Genomic DNA, 22,142 nt, shown 5'->3' with positions numbered 1-22,142 from the left:
CCTTGGTCTTAATTCCTTTAGAGATAAAGGTAAAAATAAGTTATTTTTTACGAAGTAAAATTAGATCGAAAGTTTAGTGGTGCAAAGTTCCTCAGTTTCGAATAGTATAAGGACAAATCAACTTCCTCCCTTTATTAAAATATAATTTATACGAATTGAATTAAATTTATAATCATGGACATGTCATTTTGAGCATGATCTAAATAACCTATCAAAGTTTGGTCCAATCTGGTCTTTAGTCCAAAATTTACTCAAAAAAAAAAAAAAAACACAACAAATCATAGAATGAAAGTGTCTTTTTTGATATGGTCTATTTGACTATTTAATGATAAATAAAAGAAAAAGTACAGCAGCTTGGTTTTGTAACTAAAAAAATTATAAGGGAAAAAACAAATAAATGAAAAGTAATTTTGAATTCGATCGGTTAAGTTATGACTGATTATTTGTACCTCATTGACATATAATTTTTTTTTCTCATCACCAATTTTACCTAGGAAAAAATTGAATAGGTTTTTAATCCAACTACTTATTGGCTCGGTCCATTTTAATCGGCCCAAATCAGTGTGTCAATACCGCTAGAAAAAATCATTTTTCTTTTATTCTACGCTCATTTCATATCATTTGCTTCAACCAATACTTATACATTTTTTCCAGCTTTTAAAACTTGTAAAAGTCATGAAAACATTATCGAAAAATATTTTTCAAGATAAAGCCCGTTTTACAAAAATCTCTTTGACAAAAAAATTCAAGTATGCACACATGATATAAAATATACCTAAAATTATGAAAACATCATAAAAAATTAATTAAGAAATATTTTTCACTAATAAACTCACATCTTTTGAGCATCCCATGAGTCCATGGATCCCAAATATTCAGATTCACTTCAAGAAAGAAAAAGAAAAATAGAATAGAGAAGAAATTGAGATAACAATGAAGAAAGAGGAGAAAATGAGAGTGAAGATATATTAGTTTGTGGAGAATTTATAGTTGAGAGTTTCATGCAAAAACCAAATGGAAGAGAAGACACAAAAAAACAAAATATTATGTTGACTTGAAAATAGTGATAGGGAGTAAATGAAACAAGAAAAAAAGGAAGCAAAATACGAAAAGATATCTACTAAAATGGAAAAAAAAAATTATAAAGTGTGTGAATAGAAAATATGGCATGTTAAACATGCAATAAAATGAATGATGGGTGATAATTTGCAGTTTATTTGGCTTGTAAATAAAGTACAAACCATATGCACTACTAGATGGGTGATAATTTGCAGTTTGTTTGACTAGTAAATAAAATACAAACCATATGCACTACTTGGTCAAAGGATACAGAATAATAAAATTATTCTTGTTTGGTCTTCACAACTAAGATATTTCTTTAAAAATTATAGAATTTTCTTTTTTTAATCAATTGATTCAAATTACACTATTTTCTCAAGAATTTTCCTTTAATAGCTATTGTACAGTGCAAAAATAATTTATTTGCTTCTTATGCATTTGACTCCTAAAGTCATTGGACAATGTTAACAGTTTTTCTGAGAAAGTGTTGAGAGAAGTTTCACATATAGAAAAACTTTAAGGAGTTTGGTGATTTTATTTTTTAAGAAATTGATTTGTCCGCAAAAAGTCTTAAAAGTATCTCAAAATAAATTTTAACAATTTGAAAAGTTTTTAAAAGTGTTTACGAACAAACATTTCCAAAAAAAAAAGTCTGTGAAGGTAGATTAAAGGACTTTGCATGGCGAGACACTTCAAATTTACTCTTAGAAATTTCCTTCATTTATTAACTTGGGAATGGAGAATTAATATTTTTTACAAGAAAGTGGATTGGGAAAATTAAATGGGTTTAAAATAACGAGTTAAACATAAAATCACATGAAATGAAGTTGTTTTGGAAGATGTACAATATCTTAAAATCCATGTGGACCTAACAAAAAATGGAATAGAATAAGAAAAAATTATGTAGGCAATAGTAATTAGTTATAATTAAGTTTTATTATGTTGATACGTTTACTTTTTGGTTATCCGCTATGAGTCTTTTGGCTAGTCAGAAACTATATGATCATTTAGACAAGGATAATTTCTAACTCTAAGATCACTAATAATTTTAAGATATTGAAAAAGACGAATTCAAATGGAGCGATGACACATATATAAAAAGTACTATAAATTTATGCAACTTTGCACCAAAAAATGAATTTATACAACTGATCTCAACACTATAAATATATAACAGGAATTAGCAATAGAACTTTTGTTGAAAAATTCATTGCTAATCTTATTTTATGATGGATTAGTACCGATCATGTTGATTACCTATATGCTATTCTACAGCAGATTAGCAACGAAATTTATAACTTTTTTTTTTGTATAACTCTTGCTTTAGATTGATGCAAACTAGTTTTGTTTTTGTAGAGCAAATTCAAACCAGAGAAGAGAAGCCAACTCTTACAAGTAAAGGGGAATAAGGCAATGCACGGATTCTTGTCCAAACATGAATTTTAATTGACAAAAAGACAACTAATTTTCATTGAAAGACCTCACGACAAACCAAAATGAGCATGTGAAGTGTGTGACTTTTTGCACAATTGGATAATTGCCTAATTATATTGTACAAATCCCCTTTCACCTACTAACTAACAAATTTCATCATTTATTTTTTGCACTGAATTCGATTTAAGACACCAACTAGTCATCACATCATAAATCTTTTAAACTGTACATTATAAAAGAGTTTAAGCTATACATGTAACGGAGTAAAAATAGGAAGAAGTCAAGAGGATTCAACATCTACTATATATACATAATAAAATATTTTGATCTTGCATATGCAATATAATATTTCACGAATGGGGCCGGATGAACCCTTTGTATTACCCTAGCTCTGCTTATGACCGCCGGTGTAAGAAAATTTTAGGCTATCATATCACTTTTACCTGTTACATGTAAACTATCTTCTTTTCAAATTACAAGTCTAATATTTTAATTAAGAATACCTTTAAATATCCTTTAGGTAACCTAATAATATTAAAAAAATTATATTAATTGTGTATATAACTTAAATTCATTATAAAATCCTCACAATAAAACCCTCTTTTTTATTTCTATCTGAAGGGAGTTAACAAACAATTTAGTCAAGTATAAGGGCATTAGATAAATGTGAAATAATTAGAGATTTTGAGATTACTTAAGAAACAATAATTGAACAAATCATATGGATGATCAAATTTAGATATAATTTTAAAGTTTCCCGTTGACATTAACTTCCTAAAGTCAATGAAGTGACCTTTAAATTTGAGATTATGTTACTATCAGTTTATAATCATAGACAATACTAATACTACATTGCCTTTTAGCGTTAGGGTAATTAATGGTTATATGCTAATAAACAAATCAATGAAATGTCTTAATATATGGAGTAGTTATTAAAAGAACAGTTGTGCCGATATAAATTACTTTATTAATTAACAAGTTTTTAGTGAGTTTAGATGAAAATTGTAGATTAGCAAGCATTTCTTTGAAATGATGTAAGTTTAACATAATATTTCTGTTTTTAGGTTCACTTAACTCTGAGTTTGTCCGGGAACAGAATTTAAACAAGGAACACTTTTAAATCTAATGTTATTAAATCATGTATAAGTAATACTACGTTTGGTAGCTGGTTAGGAGGTAAGTTGCTCATGTATAAAATTAATACGGTGTTTGGTTTGCAATTTAGAAACCCGCATAGCTAATACATGTATAAGTTATGAGAGAATCTATGCATTATTTTTTGCGGGATAGAAAGTGGAATAACTAATGCATGACTAACTAAATTATGTATAACTAATCCCTACATAAAATACTACATAGATTCCCTTATAATTAATCATTGTATTAATATATGCATAATTTTAACCAGCTACCAAACGACCCCTAATTTGACATGTATTTTGAGGTAGTATTTGTAATCTTATATAATTTTACATTAAATTTTTTCTCAATTGAAAAAGAACACAAAAGAAAGTAAAGAAGATGGAAAAGGAAAGAGCGAGCACAAAAATTATGTCCATTTCCCGAACAAGAAACTAAACTTATCATTAATTTAAAGACATAAATTACAAAAATTAGGTTCATTTCCCTTTCAAGAACCTTGTTGTACTATAATTTAAAGACACAAAATTACAAAAACAAGGTTATTAAGGCCAAACCGTATCAACACAAGTCCTTGGAAGTTCTTCAAATTCCTCTTCCTTTTCAAAATTATCATTAAAACTTGTTAAACCACTTTTGCTAGCAATTAATTGAGCTCCTTTAGCATCTGAATTTGAAGAAGAAGAAGAATACTTTGAATTTTCATGTCTAATAAGCGCTGACAAGACAAGAATTAGAGAAGCTATTGAAACTCAATTTCAAAATTCATTTTTTTTTTCTTTCAGAATTTGAGGCAATGAATTGAAAATCTGCAGCTAGATAGACCCAAATTTATATGTTAGAAAAAAAGTGGTTATTTGAGTAACAAAAAAGGGACTTTGTCAAAATAATAGCAGTTAGAGGCTAAGCATCCACTAAACAATATATTAGGGACCTGGTTGTTTACCACTTCCCTGATGCAGTGCGGAAGTAAAGAAGACAAGATTTTATCATGGAAAACTCCTTGATCAAGGGATTATAAACCACGACCTACCACGTAGGATTTCACCTCACTACACCAAGCAACTTCAAATTACAACCGATTATAAGCTAGGAATTAACTCCCATAACCCTTCACCCTTACAATACACACTATTGTAATCTTCACACTTGACTACCTCTAGCCAAACAAACAAATACACCTAGACTAACTTTAGCCTAGTGTACCACTAAAATACACCCTTTGAGAATTCAAAATACCTACAAACAGCTTCCTTTTAGAGAAGAGTAGGTTTACAGTTTAAAGAACATAAACAAAGCTCAAAACAAACTAAGGGACATTTGTCCTTCAGTCTGTAGTCAGCTTTGTTTTGAACACTTGGAAAATCTCGTGACAGCTGCACTCTTAGAGTGATTCTAGGTTTTCCAAGTGATGCACAATATGTTGGAGCAAGTTGTATATATTAGGGAACATATGGGTAGAATAGAGGCCCCTCCTCATGTTTTCCAATTGCAGCAGATCTGCTGTACTTGTGTATAGCTTTACAATTGTTGATGTGTACTGGACGGTGTACAGAGAGAACATATAATAAACCAGGCCCCTCTCCATTTTTCAGCAGTTTGACAAATCATCAAAACATATGATGTAACATAACTTATCAATTTCCCCCTTTTTGATGATGACAAATGTCGAGTGATGTTCCCCCGAGAACCAATTCCCCCTGAGCTGGTTTCTTCTTTCCTCCCTTCATCTTTGAACAGGAACTATTTTCTTCTTTCTTCCCTCCATCTTTGAACATGCATCTAATCATCTTTGAACATGCATCTAATATTTTTCTCCCTTTTGGCATCACTGAAAAGAGACAGAGTTAATCAAGCACAAAGAAGTTCAATAGCATTAACTCAGAGCCACTGGGGCAACACAACATAAACAGTTTACGAACAAGTAAGTGAGGAACAGTGCATAAGACAGAGGGACTCCCAAAATAGCAGAGATGGCAAACAGAGGATAGAATCAGATCAATAGAGTATAAGAAGGTACCTGTAATAGTGCCAAAACATATAGCTAATAGAAGAGAAAAAAAAGGCATAGATGCTGACTTAAGGAGGAGGAAAAACCGGTGAGGAAGAGGAAGATGAAAACTGAGGAAAAAGAGCCGTCAGGAGTTTATCAAAACGTGCATTACTAGTGCGCGGATCTTGCAACATCTAGTCACGAAGTGTCACGACCTGGCTACGGGCCATGACGGGTATCCGGGGCTAACCACCGAACACCGCTCATTCTATTACTCATCTACTCTCGTTCATATCTCATATACACATAATCGTGGAAAACTATTATCATTTGAGACATATTTGCTTTAAAAACATAAGCCCTTTAGACTATCAAAATAATATATAAATACATACATATACATATGAGAAACTTGTGAGACCATACTACCCACACTGCGTATCTACGAGCCTCTACTAGAGTACTAGACATATAGACGGGACAGGACCTCGTCATGCCCAAAATATACATATATACCAAAAGAATAATCAATGGCACCTCCAGAAAAAGGGAGTGCTCTCAAATCGCCCTAATACAGCTTACGAGTCTGGATCGCCTCCCTGTCTACCTGTGGGCATGAACACAGCGTCCAAAGAAAACAGACGTCAGTACGAACATTGTACTGAGTATGTAAGGCATAAATAATAATGAAACATCAATGAAATGATGAGGCATCAAATGAGGGGCAATCTGTAACTGACTGTGAATCATAAAAGAAATAATGCATACTGGCTTACTTTCACAATCATCATCATATCATATGTGCATAAATATATAAGCTGCCCGACCATATAGGTGCGGTGTGATAATCAATAGCATTAGCCCGCGTCCAGGCCTCCCGCTTCCGGGGTACCATCTCATGCCGCCCACTAGTGGTGTCTGCCCATGCCATCTGACCATGGTGTATACGCTGCCCACCTTAGCAGTGACTGCCCGGCCATATAGGCGCGGTGTTATATCATCATCATAATATGCTCATCATAATATGCTCATCATAGTATTCTCATCATAATATGCTCATCATAGTATGCTCATCATAATATGCTCATCATAGTATATGCATAAAGACTCAAGGACAACTATACTTTATCGGAGTGACGTAAGGTCGTGATTCCCCCGATTTCATTATGGAGCATTCATTGACATTCTGCCTCACCTTGAAGGAATTAGCATATAAGGTGAGTGTATACAATAACGACATCAATGGATTAGAGGTAGCATCATTAGCTTTATAGGAACATCATATCATGGATTCTAAATTCTTTAGACTCAAGCTTATCATCATCGTTATCGTACTCATAGTGTATCTCTTATCTCATATGGCCATTCATGAACAAGGACTCTTAGTTTTCTTGAGATAGGAAATTCATGAAGAAGGAGGAAATTCATACCATAGGATTCATGCCTTAGAAAGAAAGGACTAGCCTCACATACCTTTGTCGTTTAGCTACTCTATTGCTTGCTCGTTCTCCTTTAATGCTCACGTCTTTACCTTCAAAAGAATTCGCATTAACATTAGCTAAGCGATTATAAGAACGTGCTTACTAAAGCCAGAGAAAATTGGGCAGCATTTCCTTTGTTTATACGACTTCCTCCATATTCCATATCAACTCCCAAACATTCGTAACAACGATCACAATATCATAAACAACAATCATCATTCATTGACTTTATTCACATTTCACGATTTCACTTCAATTTCCCTATAATCATGGTCATAATTCACTATTACGTTCTTTCACGTATAATTCTCATTCTATCTTCTAAATGTCATTCATAATCTACTTACAATCACAACATATCCATATTCATGATTCATTCCAAACTACTACTCAACAATAGCACTATTCCCACATTTATGACCCATTTTTCATATTCTTCTACAATCCAAGTGTTTTAACTTCTCAATATCTTAAACATCATGAAAATATCATAAAACTTACCTTAGATATTGTAGGAACAAGACTTGAGTGGAGATTCCCTTCTTACACCAAAAACCCTAATTCACTTCTTTTGGAATTTCTTGACTTAGATGACTTTAATGTGTTTCACAATCTTGATTCTTATTGGTTTGATGAAATTGATCATAAATTTTCCTTGAATTCTTGTGGGTGAAGTGTGTGGAACCTTCTAGAGGTCTTGAGAGAGATGAAGAAAATGTGGGAAATGAAATAAATGAAGTGGGAACACACTTATATAATCAGAACTTATTCAGCTCGTCGGGACTTCCACGGACACTTTCACGGTCCGTGGAACATTGTATGGTCAGTGGAACTGGTCGTGGTTCAACACCAGCCAGTCACCATTTCTGCTGGGAGTTATACGGACCCTTCCACGGTCCGTATAAGGTTACACGGTCCGTGGAAGTGGCCGTGTAATCCACAGTTCCTCCGAAGTTGTTCCCGTCGTCTCGTTTGATCTCCAATCCTTATGGAACCTTCTTAACACTTGTTTATCACCTTATTAACAATCTAAGAGACGTTACAAATCTTCTCCAAAACTTTATTAAGTCATCATTAATTCGATACTCGTAAATCTTGTCCGACACACAACATGTGACTTGCTTTCCTTAACATCTTTCTTTCCCTAACTTAAATGCCTTTGAAATCTCGTTTAGGGTCATCAAATGCCATTTCTGACTTATCAAAACATCGTGTACATCATGCCCTTCGTTAGTCTATTCACTGTACACTAACAATTTTTTTTTGAGGTGTAACATTCTTCCCCCCTTTGGAACATTCGTCCTCGAATGTTAAGTCATCGGGAATTCTATAAAAATTTCGCGCAGTCTCCCCTGTAATATGGCACTACCATCCTGTCACAACAACCCATAATAACATTGCCTCACAGGTCCACAACATAATAGCAATAAGATTTGGCCACACACGACCCATATGCATAAAAGAAAAGCATACATACCTTATAATCTCGATGTCGCATCATAGATCTCTTCCGGGGGCTGAAATAGATGCGGGTATGTGGATTTCATCTTCTCTTCCGCTTCCCAAGTCATCTCTTCTCGGTTGTTATTCCGTCACAAGACTTTAACTGAAGCTACTTCCTTATTTCGGAGTCTTCGTACTTGCCTGTCTAATATGGCAATGGGCACTTCTTCATAAACCAGCTTTTATGTCACTTGAACATCATCTACTGGAACAATCTTCGTAGGATCTCCAACACACTTGCGGAGCATCGAGACATGGAAAACTGGATGGACTAATTCAAGTTCTGAAGGTAAATTCAATTCATAAGCTACTTGGCCCACCTTGCGGATAATCTTATAGGGTCCGATATATCGAGGACTTAACTTTCCCTTCTTACCAAATCTCATCACCCCTTTCATTGGCGACACCTTCAAAAATACCCAATCATCAACTTGAAATTCTAAGTCTCGCCGGCGGTTGTCCGCATAAGATTTTTGGCGACTTTGGGCAATCGATCTCGGATCACCTTGACTTTTTTCACTGCTTGTTGGATCAACTCAGGGCCTATTAATTGTACTTCTCCGATTTCAAACCATCCAATTGGAGACCTGTATTTTCTTCCATATAAAGCTTCATACGGAGCCATTTGGATACTAGAATGATAGCTATTATTATATGCAAACTCGATTAGGGGTAAGTGGTCATCCCAACTACCACCGAAATCTAGTATACATGCTCGTAGCATATCTTCCAAGGTCTGAATAGTACGTTCGGCCTGCCCATCAGATTGCGGGTGAAATGCCGTGCTGAGCCTTACTTGAGTACCTAGACCTTCTTGGAAAGATTTTCAGAACATGGCTGTAAATTGTGCTCCCCTATCTGTGATAATGGTTATCGGAACTCCATGAAGTCTCATAATCTCCTTGAGATATAACCTTGCATAATCTTCTGCTGAGTAGGTGGTTCTGACAGGAAGAAAATGAGCTGCTTTCGTCAATCTATCCAAAACTACCCATATAGAATCATATTTGCCTCAGGAACGAGGTAGTCCCACAATAAAATCCATATTGATTACTTCCATTTCCAAGTAGGAATTTCCATGGCTTGCAATAACCCTCCTGGCTTTTGGTGTTCAATTTTTACTTGCTGGCAATTTGGACATTGGGCTACAAATTCTGCTATGTCTCTTTTCATGCCATCCCACCAATATATCATCTTGAGATCATGATACATCTTCGTCGCTCCTGGATGAATAGAATATCAAGAATAATAAGCTTCTTCTAGAATTCGGCGACGTAATTCTGCAACATTTGGAACACAGAGCCTGCCTCGGTATCTAAGGACTCCATCTATTGAAATTTCAAAGAGAGACTTCTCCTTTCCATAAAGTGTATCTCTATAATGGCTCAATTGAGAATCTTCATACTGTCGATCTTTCACTTCCATATCCAAGGACGAAACTATGGGATTATTGACATAACTCCTGCACTTCCTGAATTAATTAGACGTACTCCAAGGTTAGCTAGTTGGTGGAGCTCATGAATTAATTCCTTCTTCTCCGAGGGAACTTCATATAGGCTACCCATAGAGCGGCGGCTAAGCGCATCAGCTACTACATTTGCCTTTTTGGGGTGATATAAAATGTTCACATCATAATCTTTCAATAATTCTAACCACCGCCTCTGCCGCAGATTCAACTCCTTTTGTTTGAAAATGTATTGAAGACTCTTGTGATCTGTATAGATATCAACGTGCACACCATACAAATAATGTCTCCACATTTTTAATGCATGAATAACTGTAGCCAATTCGAGATCGTGAGTTGTGTAGTTCTTTTCATGTTTCCGCAGCTGCCTCGAAGCATAAGCAATGACTTTACCGTGCTGCATCAATACGCATCCTAACCCAATACCAGAAGCATCACAGTACACAACATAACCGTCTGGCCCGTCTGGGAGTGTTAAGACTGGAGCTGAGGTTAATCTGTCCTTCAACTCTTGGAAACTATGCTCACAAGCATCATTCCACTGAAACTTAGTTGACTTCTGGGTTAGCTTCGTCAATGGGGCTGAAATAGATGAAAAGCCCTCTACGAACCTTCTATAATAACCTGCCAATCCCAGAAAGCTACGAACTTCTGTGTAGGCCTTGGCCAAGTCTTCACAGCTTCAATTTTTTGAGTATCAACTCGAATGCCATCATCTGAAATCACATGACCCAAGAATGTCACAGAATTTAGCCAAAACTCGCACTTTGAAAATTTCGCATACAATTCTCGAGTTCGAAGGATTCCAAGAACAATACGTAAATGGTCGGCATGTTCTGATTCTGTGCGAGAGTACACCAGAATATCATCAATGAATACTATTGCGAATAGATCCAAAAGAGGCCTGAATACATTATTCATTAAGTTCATGAACACTGTCGGAGCATTTGTTAGTCCAAATGACATCACCCGAAATTCATAATGGCCATATCTCGTTCTGAAAGCTATCTTGGGAATATCTTCTTCTCCAGCTCTTACTTGATGATAACCCGACCTCAAGTCTATTTTGGAGAACCACTTGGCACCTTGTAGCTGATCAAATAAATCATCAATTCTCGGAAGAAGATATTTGTTCTTTATGGTCACCTTATTCAACTGTCTATAGTCAATGCACATTCGTAGGGAACCATCTTTCTTTCTTACAAATAAAACTGGGGATCCCTACGGGGATGACCTGGGTCTAATAAACCCCTTCTCAAGCAAATCTTTCAGCTGTGCTTTTAGCTCTTTCAATTCTGCCAGAGCCATTCGGTAGGGAGGAATCGAAATAGGCTTGGTATCCGACAATACATCAATGGCGAAATCAATTTCTCTTTCTGGAGGAAAACCTGGTAGTTCATCTGGGAATACATCCGGAAACTCATTCACTACCGGAACGGATTGAAAAGTTGGCGACCTTGCTTCAGTGTCATGAACTCGGACTAAGTGATAAATATAGCCCTTAGCTATCATCTTTCTCGCCTTAAGGTAGGAAATAAACCTACCTCTTAGAGATGCTGTATTACCCTTCCATTCAAGCACGGGCTCTCCTGGAAATTGAAATCGAACTACTTTCAATCGGCAGTCAACATTAGCATAGCATGAGGCCAACCAATCCATACCCATAATCATATCGAAATCTAACATTTCCAGCTCAACTAAATCAGCTTTAGTCTGGCGGTCACATATCACAATCATATAATCTTTGTATACTTACCTCGCTATCACGGGATCAGCAACTGGAGTAGATACCTCAAAAGGTTTAATTGGCTCGGGTTTCACCCCAATACGATTAGCAATATATGGAGTAATATAAGATAGCGTCGAACCCGGATCTATCAATGCATACACATCATAGGAAAATACGGACAATGTACCTGTAACCACATCTGGGGAGGACTCAAGATCCTGTCGTCCGGCTAAAGCATACATGCGGGGCTGAGTGGCACTTGAAGTAGATGCTCCCCCTCGGCCTCTACCTCGGCTTGCCAGAATCTGGGGAGTCTGCCCTACCGGGCGCACTGAAGAAGAACCAGATGCTGATCCTGTAGGCTGGACCCTAACTCTACCGCTCATCGACGGGCAATCTCTCATCATGTGCCCAACCTAGCCACAAGTATAACAAGAATCTGAACCCTGGCGACACTGTCCGGAGTGTAATCTACCGCACTGGCTGCATCGCGATACTGGAGGTCTCCTCTGGCTATAATCTCCCCCAAACTGAAAACCTGGGGCCCTCAAACTCTGACCCTGTCCTGAACGGAAGGAGCAATCAAATCTCCTACCTGCAAATCGGGAAGGTGCACTAATCACTGACTGGCCTGAGTGTCTAGAATATGACTGTCTTGACCCCCCTCTGTAGTCACTACCTGCACCCATAGATCTGGCCCTCTTGCTTAGCCCTCTATCAACATCACGATCACTCCTCTGCGGAGGTTGTTGTCCTTCTAAATTCTGAGCATGGGCTTGAATGCGGGAGATATCCATCCCGTCTTGCAACGAAGCCGTCAAATAATCCTTGAATAAATGTGGCCCCAAGCCACTCACAAATCTATGTACTCGATCTCCTATATCGGCCACAATGGTCGAGGCATACCTAGCCAAAGAATTAAATTAAAGGCTATACTCCCGGGCACTCATATTTTCTTGCTTCAAATTTAGAAATCTATCCGCTCTAGCTCGGCGGACCTCGGGTGGCAAATAATGGCGAATGAAAGTATCCACAAATTCTTGCCAAACGGGAGGAGGCGCATTCTCTTTTCTCGACGCTAACCAATTATTATACCATAAAACCGCCACATCCCGGAGTTTATACGATGCCAACTCCACAGATTCAGTCTCGGAGGCATGAATAATCTTTAATGTCCTCAACATCTCATCAATGAAGCCTTGCGGGTCTTCATCCGGCTTTGACCCAAATAACTCTGGAGGATTCAAACTCATAAAATCACGGGCTTTGGTACTAGCTGACCGATCACTTGGGCCCGCATTCTGCCGCTGTGCTTGGGCGGCGACTAACTGCATCAATAAATGAATGGCTTCGGTCACTTGTTGACCCGAAGTAGCTGGTGGAGGGACTGGAGGCATAGGAGCTGGAGCTGAAGCTCCTTCTTGTTCTTCCGTAATAGACGGAGTAGTGGAGGCATTAGATTGAGCCTCATTATGTGATTCACCCTCATATACATTCATTGGCGGCTCTCTTTCTGCCCGCCTTTTCGTCGTAGTCTTGCCCTTCTGGGCGGCTTTAGCTTTTCCCTTTGGCGGCATTTTTGAAATCACAACACACTATTAGGGAGGATAAAATCTTATACACGGCTCTATTGCACGATCTCATAAGAAGAAAGATGGTCGTTTTTCCTAAATGCCCTGTAGCCTCCTGTTTATTAGCGTGGCGCGCAACACACCATAAACAAGACTCTACTAGACACGGTTCGTAGACACTTCCTGTTACACCCCGGAAAGTTTGCGTTACCAAGACTGTCGATGGCTTAGTACGAGCTCAAGGGAGAGCAGAGTTATACAAGAATTAGGGATGAAGATTATATTATCTGCGTATAAGAGTGTACATATGACATTGGAGATCGTATGGAGTAAATCAGTTAACAAGTTTATTCAGAGTTTTAACGGATTAGAACGGAGAGAATAGTGTGATAAATTCGTTTGTTGGTGTTGTCGGATTATGGATTTAGGCTTGAAGAGAAATTTGGATAAAAATATATGAATTTATTTTGTGGGATATTGAAGATATTGTTATCGATATTGTTGGTATTAATTTCGGTTTCTTTACGGAAATAAAGTTATTAATTAGTCGTATCGCAAGTTGGTTGGTTGAGAAAATGGGAAAACAGTGTGTGGGCTGTTTTATGGCATATGTTGTGTTGGAAATGATGTTATTACTATTGGTATTGTTGTTGATGTTGTTGGTTATTGAATTGAAATTTCGGGCTAGGCATATAAACAGGGGAGATGCTGCCGAAATTTTGGCAGACTATAAATGAATTTATTTGAAGGACTAAGACAAGCGTGTAATAATGAGTCTAATGATTGTGTAAATCCTCTTAAATTTAGACTTGCGAGATTGGATGAATAAGCGTAGCTAATAAGAGGTGGAACAGGTATGTAAAGCTGTCCCTTCTTTCTTTTGGCATGATCTTTGTGAAATGAATAGACGACATGTATACGGTTCCAAAGAAATTCCTATTCTTAGGGACACTATGATGATTATGTTCTTGATTTCCATAAGCTATTTCATATGGTTTTGATACGTATCTATGATCTCTAAAGTTCTATTTGATATGTTCCCGAGTGACATTCAGAGGAAACTTGATTTGACTATTGTCTTAGTTTTTAAATAATGGTTCGTTTTGATTATTCTATTGAGTCTCTGAAAATGTTTTAAACTGCATATAGTTTCTCATTACTCTGCTCGTGCATGCTGCTAATACTTCTTTCACTGAGTCCCGGGCCAGGACACGTATTTGTGCTCAACTCCACTGCATTGTTCACCGAGTCCCTCACTAGAGGGTCGGGACACGCTATATGTATATGTATATGATGATATGATGATGTGATGATATGGGGATGGCGGCCAGGATGGCATATGATGACTTCATTCACCGAGTCCCTCACTAGAGGGCCGGGACACGTTATATGTACATGTATATGATGATTTTACTTACCGAGTCCCTCACTAGAGGGCCGGGACACGTTATACATGCATATGTACATGATGATTATTTACTTATGTCACTCAGTCCCATAATGGGCTGGGTATGATATTGACACGCATGATTTATGTTTCAGAGGCAAGCCTTATGGTTTTCTGGTTGTTGTACTAATTTTCTATACTCCTTATTCCAGTATGATCCTGTTACTGTATTCCATGCTTTACATGCTCAGTACATATTCCGTACTGACCCCCTTTCTTTGGGGGCTGCGTTTCATGCCACGCAGGTGTATACAGATGAGTAGAGGATATTAGTAGAAGATGTTCCAGCTGGATTGGCGAGCTCCATTTCCTCCCGAAGTCTTTTGCCGAGTCAGAGTATCTATGTTATGGTATCTTGAGTTATGTTAGAGACTTTGCAGACAGAGTCACGTATATAGCATGTCAGTCTTGTAAGCGGCTCTATAAGCCGATGTATCGTTATGCATTATGTTACAGATTTCATACGATTACAGATTTTACTTGATTTGAGAAGGACGAAAAGCATGCTTTTTTTTTAAGAGCTTACATTATGTGTTCATTTCATGATTTAAGAGTCCCGTAAGATTATGATTATCGCGAGGATTAGCGGGTTCGCTCGGCCCTAAGTAAGGGTCGGGTGCCCATCATGCCCTATCAAAAGTTGGGGTATGACAAATTGGTATCAGAGCGATTCGTCCTAGGGGTTGTCTGCAAAGTCGTGTCCAGTAGAGTCCTGTTTATGGTGTGAAGCGCACCACATTTATAAACAGGAGGCTACGGGGCATCTAGGGTGGTTACTGTTCTTTGACATCTAAGGTCGTGCGATAGAGCCAAGTCATAGGAAGTGAGTTTCCTTATACTAACCTTTGATCTCAGCAGAAGCACAGTATCGACGGGAGAAAGTGAGCGATTGTATGAGAAGTCACAGAGGTAAGTTTTGATATTCTTGTTCGTTTTCCTGAAATTGGGAGCCCTGGGTGGCTGAGATACGTCGTATACATATATATGCCCCATGAGGCATTACTGGTATTTCTTTGCATGCAGGTTTGGGATAGTAAGAAGTGTAGAGGAGACTCTGCCAGAATTTTTCAAAATTAGGTCATTTAGTTAGGTACACCTAACAGGAAGAAGCGTGGAAAGGAAATATCGTAAATAGACAAATGAGTTTTGCGGTAGATTATTATATAAGGGTGGCGAGCGAAAATCCAAAGAGGCTGATAACCGAGTGTTTATAAGTAACGACGACGAAGGTGCGTTCGCTACCATTGGGGATCTGGAAAGCTAGGACGGAAACTAGTCATACACATAGGTGAAAGATGAATATTGAGGATTGAAAAGGGCAACATAGTAATTGTGTAATCGGAAGAGTAAAAGACCCTCTAGTTCGGAGGGAGACACGTTACGAGAATGTTTCGAAAGTTGTCAAGATCCCAACTTGCTCCAGATTATGCGATGAAGGTCATGCGGTGAGGCGGATGCAATCATACTAGCATTAATGCACCAAATTCCATCAGAGTTTCGAGATTAAGCATGCTGAGGTGAGAGAAATCTTAAGATGGGTGACCCCCTGGGAAGTATACAAAAGGTTCCATAAATTCAGACATAAGAGACAAATGAGAAGTTACAGTAGCCTAAAAGAAATTAGAGTATGCGGAGTGGTTAGAAACCTTAAAGAGGTTGCGTAAGCCGAGGCGGACTAGGCGATGAAGAGGAACGTGTGGGATCAAGAAACGAAATTCGATAAGTGGGGCTAAAAAGAGTAGTGACCACGACAAAGAATGTGAATTAAGAGAAAGAATGATTAAACCTTACAACGATGCTAAGAGATTTCCAACTCTCGATATATATTTATAAAGGGGTAAATGCGTAGTTATATCAATATAGTTGCCCCGAATATGGAAAAGCTTTCCTAAGAGATGACTTAAGAATGGAACGGAATTGCACGGTTAAAAGAATATTTCAAGAACCTCAGGGCCGATACTACAGGTAACAAGAGGGGAAAGGTGCTCGAGAAGGAAGAAACCCAAGGAGGGTTAAGGATGAAAGTAGGAAAGGTATGCTAATCGGTTGGTCAGAGGAAGAAGAGAGCATTTAGAAGTAAAGTAACTGGAAATCTTTAACCATGGGGGTAAGAAGGATACTTTAATGAGTTGGCGGTAGGAAACCGATTACTCGTCAAGGAAAGAACGAGGATGTTGAGTCGGTACAGTTGATTAGAAAATTAGTGATACGAGGCAAGAACTTTCGTAAAGACCGAGAGGTTTGATTATAAAGGAAATAGAATAAAATGTAAGGAACGTGCATGGAAGAAAAGATAACCTGACCGCCACAGTAGAAAGACGGAGGAAGGTTCGATGAACGAGGATGGAGGGAGTGTAAATTGTAAGAATCCCGCATCAAGAAAAAGAAGTCGCAGGACATTCGGAAAACTTGGATGTGCAGCTACCACACAAACGCGTAGTTAAGAAAAATTATGAGTAAGTGAGCTAAATAGGCGAAAGGACTAGTAGTAGAGGGAAAGGTATGGAAATATTGATGAGAATGATGATATAGACATAAATGGAAGAAGAACTCAAGATAAGAAGGATTCCAGATATGTTATAAGCAAGGTCGGCAATAGAAAAACAAGGAGTAAGGCATAATCAAAGACTTCATAAAGGACGTGGTGAATCTCGATGTCCCCATTAACTTGTGTGCTCGAAAAAGGATAAATAAAGCGGACCATACGACGATGGAACCCTAGCCCTAAGAAGATCATGAAGGACGGTAGATAATTGCCGAAGATGATGGATACTCGAAAGCTGTTGATGTATAAGAACCTCCTTAATAAAGGGATAAGGGAAAGTTCAGCATAGAGGTTTCGTAATGACAGACCGATAGCAAGCATAACGGAAGAGGGAGTCAACTCGAAAAAGAAATCAGGGAAAGGCGACATAGCAAAGTAGTGGCGGAGAACCGAGATCACGAACGATATTTCGGCTGGATGTAAAAGATTAAGACTACGGAAAGATGAATGACTAAATAGAATGATTGTTAGGAAAAGGATCGGATACTAAGGATGAGAGGGAACGAGTAGGATAAGTGTTGGAAACGAAGAACGAGATCGTATAGAAGTAATATATTGTGAAGGACAAAGCGATACTGAGTTAAGAATAGGGTCCCTTGTGTGAGAAAGAACAGAGTAATATAAAATAGAGTGAGTATGGGTATGGAAAGAAAAGGAAATACGCGAGGTACACAAGCTTAAGAAGTAGTTGTATTATGAGAAAGAAAGATGCGTCTCCTACGAATACCCTATACTAAGACAGAACAAGTAAAGTACATAAAGGAACAAGCTGGAAAGAAGAATGTGGCTATGAGTTGCGAGTTCACCACACGACGATAGAGCGATAAAGTGAGGCTATCGCCAATAGCAAGTAAAGATATGATTATGAGTGTCTTTGAAATCAATGCTGAGTATAATACAAGGAAAAAAAAATATGGCGTACAAGGGGTATTAGTTGAGCATAAGACTTAGATCCCACGATGAGACGGATGGCGGTTAAGGGAAATGCATTTACGGTTCGTGAGTCGATTACGGGGAAGAGAGAAATAACTTGAGATGAAAAAGAAAAGGGGAAGATGACGCTACCAGTGAATGCTGACTATTGAAGAATGGGATAAGTGACACTACATGAAGGGTACAGACGGTTTGACATACTAGTATTCTAAGTATCCCCACGGGACAGGGTTGTTAATTGGAGCAGAGGTAAACATTGACCCATAATTAACGGTTGAGTTAAGTAAAATACATCCTTTGTTTGGATTGCTACATTGGCTATACTACTGAATTACGCTACGCAAGATGAGTATGTGAGATTTCGCACATGAATTCTGCGGCTATAAATTATGGGAAATAGCATGAATATGATGTAGTATGAAAAGGGAATTGAGGAAAGGGATACATGAATTCAAGATTGAAGGTGAGGCAAGGGATTTGCGAATGATATAAGTAAGACCCCAAAAAGGGGGGAAGCAAGTAAGGTGTCACACCCTAATTTCCGATAGGGCATGATGGGCACCCGACCCTTATCTAGGGCCGAGCGAACCCACTGACTTTCGTAATACTCATAATCATACTGGGCCCGCAAAACATAACATAAGCACGTATTGAAAATTTTTCAGAAAACAAACATGCTTTTCGTCTAATCAAATCAAACAAAGCCTGTGATCATAACAAATCTGTAACAATAAGCGTAATGATACATCGGCTTACATAGCTGCTTACAAAACTGACATCTCATACACACGACACTGTCTGCAAAGTCTCTACCATAACCTCAGATACCACACAAAAAGCACTCTGACTCGGTAGCACTCCGGAGGAAATAGAGCTCGCCAGTCCAGCTGGATCATCTTCTGCTAACATCACTTACTCCTCTGTGGGTACCTGCGCGGCATGAAACGCAGCCCCCGAAGAAAGGGGGTCAGTACGGAATATGTACTGAGTATGCAAAGCAGATGATACAGTGAACAAATCTGAGTCATACTCGAAACAGAAGTACAGAAAATAAGTGCATATCCAAAATACCAAAATGTTTATTTTCAAGATACAAATTATGCATAGGGCTCAGAAAATACGGTCGCCCGCCCGTCAATGGCGCGTTTTTTAACACATCATACTCTAAAAGATTTCATATCTCCGAAAACCGACATACCGCGGTCAAAATATCCAGCGGCAATATCACATACTGCGGTCAAAATATCCAGCGGCAATATCACATACTGGGGTCAAAATATCCAGCGGCAATATCACATACCGCGGTCAAAATATCCAGCGGCAATATCACATCACATACCGCGGTCAAAATATCCAGCGGCAATATCACATCACATACCGCGGTCAAAATATCCAGCGGCAATATCACATCACATACCGCGATCAAAATATTCAGCGGCAATATCACATATACACGGTAACCAGCCCTATCGCGGAGGGGCTCGGCGAACCGGACACATCATACTCGAGAATATCATATAGTGCGCACGATACATAACCGGCCCGGGACTCGGCAAAAGAGGTAATAACAGAATGCACGAGCAGAATCGTGGGAAATCATATGCAATGCAAATCACTTACAAAGACCCAATAGGATAATCAAAACGAACTGTTAGTTCAAAACCGAAACAATAGTCAAATCAGGTTTTCTTCCGAATATCACTCGGGAACATATCAAACCGAACTTCAGAAACTATAGTTACGTATCAAAAATCACATGCATAAAAATCCTCATTCCAGACTCAACAGATAAATAAGTAACCATGCTCGGGGGTCGGGATAATAAGCATATTAAGTTCTTTCAAAATAGGTTGTTAGAACCAAACATAGAAAAGTCGCGGGACCCACGGACGAGCGTCAACTCAATCCGGGCCCGCCTATGAAAGTTAAAGTCATTACTCGTCATGAAATCATTTGCGAAGATATCAAAGCGATCCGAGCCTTTTCTTGAAAGTTACGGTCGTTCGTAGTTTCGGAATCGTTTAGGAACAAAATTCTTTTGAAAACAAAACTTTTATACAACTTTTGAAATTTAGCCATACAAAAGACATAAGGACCACAATTCGACTACATTAAGAGTACGAATATCAAAAAACAAATAAGAATCGTTTACGAGCTGATCAAAGCAATCCGGTTCTGTCTATGAAAGTACAGACAATTTTTAGACATAGGATCCTTGCGAAACAAACCGGTTACATAGCATTTCAAATCCAATCGTATCAAAGACATACGGTCCATAACTTGACCACATTAAGGATGCCAACATCAAGAAGCAAATATGAATCATAAACATGGTCAGATTTTAAGAATAGAATTACCCCCAAGGCTCATAACATATCACAACTTACTTGCGTCTAGGACATGCCAAAAGGAAAGAAGGATAAGCTTCACATACCTTGTCCGCTTCCTAAGCTAATCCGAATTCAAGTCTCGACTTCTCAAAATCTATAATAACACCGTTAGACACCAAACATTAGTCATATGCATCGAAGAATTCAATTCCAAGCCATCATTTCTATCTACAGAAATTTGGGCAGCATTTCCCCTATAAATTCAACAACCCCGAGATTTCAACTCGGCCAATATCATCAACAACAATACCAACAACCATTCCAACAATATCAATAAGTAATTTCAAACGCATTCTAACATTAACAACCTTCATCCACATAATTCGACGACATTCAATTTACCTTCCATTCAACTACATACATTCTAATCAACATCGACGCTCACATATTCAAATACTAATCCGAGATCATTCAAACAAAATTCAAGAATGCTTCCAACAATCCACAAAATACCCAAATCAGCCCATCCAACACACAATGCAGCCGAAACCTTCCAAGTTCAAGAAAAAAACAACAACACATTTCTTTCTTCCCAATTCATAAACTATATCAACAATTCACACATTGACAACATTCTTATCATAAATACTAGAAACCATATTACAATCTCATTAGCTTCCAAAACTGCCCACAAACGGCTACAACTTTCACTTGAGTCATTGAACCTTCATTCTCATCATATAATACATACAACAACAACCAAAATACCACATAAAATTAGTTCATTCCCTAACATACAAAACAGCCCATTTTCGGCCAACACCTCCACCCACAAATTTCCATGATTTTCATCCATTTCCACACACTATAACAACACCCAAACATGCTAAATACAATTAATTCACCATTCCTACACAACATCATATATGCACGGCTGGACATCAACATGCACGGATCAACTTCTACACCACAATTTCATAAACTTCATTCATTTCTACATATCACAACATGCACAAACACCTATAAAACATGTAAAGAAGATTAGACCTCACCTTTTTCCATCCATCTCCTCCACTCGGCTAAAGTTGGTAAATCACAACAACGAACGATTTGCTTGCTCCAACAACTACTCCACGTTGTAGAGGACCTTCCAATTAGTAGAAAAGCTAGAAGAAAATAATTTTTTGAAGAAGAATTTTTGGTCTTCCATTTTCTCCCATGGCCGAATGGCCCTTATGATTTTTCTCCAAGGTTCTCAACTCTTCTAAGGGGTGAAGAATGATGAAGATGACTTAATTGTCATCTTTTAGCCACTTATATGTTGCTTCCATGTGGACCATGGCCCACACCCCACACATGGCCACATATGGCCATTTTCATGAAATATTAAGTTCCCACAATTTCACTTCTAGCCCTTAATTTTCATGAAATGCTTAACTTTTCATAATTCACTTTTAACCCCAAATTTTCCTTATTCCAAATTTACCCTTAACACTCCATGCAGATGAAAAG

This window comes from Lycium ferocissimum, chromosome 11, assembly GCF_029784015.1.
Source record: "Lycium ferocissimum isolate CSIRO_LF1 chromosome 11, AGI_CSIRO_Lferr_CH_V1, whole genome shotgun sequence".
NCBI lineage: Eukaryota > Viridiplantae > Streptophyta > Magnoliopsida > Solanales > Solanaceae > Lycium > Lycium ferocissimum.
The sequence above is the reverse complement of the archived record's forward strand: the minus strand, read 5'-3'. Positions refer to the sequence as shown.